The 1,464-nt window shown below is 38.0% G+C and overlaps 1 protein-coding gene across 1 annotated transcript in view; it reads left to right on the forward strand.

Moving 5' to 3' along the window:
* The first annotated feature begins 1,410 nt into the window (after nt 1–1,410).
* LOC133554725 (zinc finger protein OZF-like) overlaps nt 1,411–1,464 on the forward strand; it is a 9,959-nt gene continuing 9,905 nt past the window's right edge. Inside the window, exon 1 of the mRNA XM_061903810.1 lies at nt 1,411–1,464. This exon is cut by the window's right edge and continues 17 nt beyond it. The gene's annotated coding sequence lies outside the window, so the exon portion shown is untranslated.

The raw sequence follows: 1,464 nt of genomic DNA on the forward strand, positions 1-1,464 counted from the left end.
TCTGATTCTGATAACTGATAATTTCACCCTCTGTATCCAATCCATCCTAACTAGAAAAGTATTCAGAAATGGTCATTTGGATTACCCCCAAAATGTGATCACTTGTTCCTTATTCCATTTCCTGAAAGTTTCATTTAAAAAATCCATAACTTTTTGAGCTATGTTGCTTACAAAGAGAAACCCCAGCAAATATGAGGGTGAGAAAACACTGAAAAGACACACAAAATCGATATAACTGATATCACAGGAAGCATCGATCTTGTTGTCTTTGCACTTGGAAAAGTACAACATTTGTTCTCAGTTCAAACCCATCCAAAACAGACATACAGGAGACAGGTGTACACAAAACATAAAGACCGATGTATCTATCGCCACAAACTAAACCCATCGGAGTTGGACGAGCTCAGTTTGTGGCCAGGAAAAAAACATTTCGCAAAGCACATTTGAACATATTACGACACACAAAACTTAAGACTTGCATAGGTGGGGAAAGAGGCAGGCATTCGCCATTTTCGGTATGATAGTTTGAACATGTATCGATACTTTTGCTGCAATTTGCCAACCTTGCCTTTACTCGATTTTCCTCAGAGATTGCGGTTCTGCTATTATGTCTCTGCCAACAGTGCATTTCTTTTTCTGCTGCTTACTTTGTCCCTCCCTGCTCTGCATGAGTGATGATATTTACAAACCCCAAAAGCAGTGAATTTGGCACGTTAAATAAATCATGAATAAAAAGAGAATACAATGATTTGCAAATCCTTTTCAACTTATGTTCAATTGAATAGACTGCAAAGACAAGATATTTAATGTTTAAGCTAAGAAATGTTTTATTTTTTTTGCAAATGATCAGCAACACAGTGCAAAAAAGTTGGCACAGGGGCATTTTTACCACTTTGTTACATGGCCTTTCCTTTTAACAACACTCAGTAAACGATTAAATTTTTTTAAGCTTTTCGGTTGGAATTATTTCCCATTCTTGCTTGATGTACAGCTTAAAGACCTACTGAAACCCACTACTACCGACCATGCAGTCTGATAGTATATATATCAAAGATGAAATCTTAACATTGCAATGCATCCCAATACGGCCGGTTTAGTTTACTAAATTGCAATTTTAAATTTCGCGCGAAGTGTCTGTCCTGTTGAAAACATTGTGGTATGATGACATGTGCGCGTGACGTCTCAGATTATAGTGGACATTTTTTTCCAACCTGATCCCAGCTATAGGTAGTCTGCTTCAATCGCATAATTACACAGTATTCTGGACATCTGTGTTGCTGAATCTTTTGCAATGTGTTCAATTAATAATGGAGATGTCAAAGTAGAAAGATGTAGGTGGGAAGCAGTGTATTGGGGCTGCCTTTAGCAACACAAACACAGACGGTGTTTCCTTGTTTACATTCCAGAAGGTGAAGCTTTACTATGGAACAGAGCGGTCAAGCGAACATGGTTCCCTACCACATG

This window comes from Nerophis ophidion, linkage group LG01 (genome assembly GCF_033978795.1).
Source record: "Nerophis ophidion isolate RoL-2023_Sa linkage group LG01, RoL_Noph_v1.0, whole genome shotgun sequence".
Taxonomy (NCBI): Eukaryota; Metazoa; Chordata; class Actinopteri; order Syngnathiformes; family Syngnathidae; genus Nerophis; species Nerophis ophidion.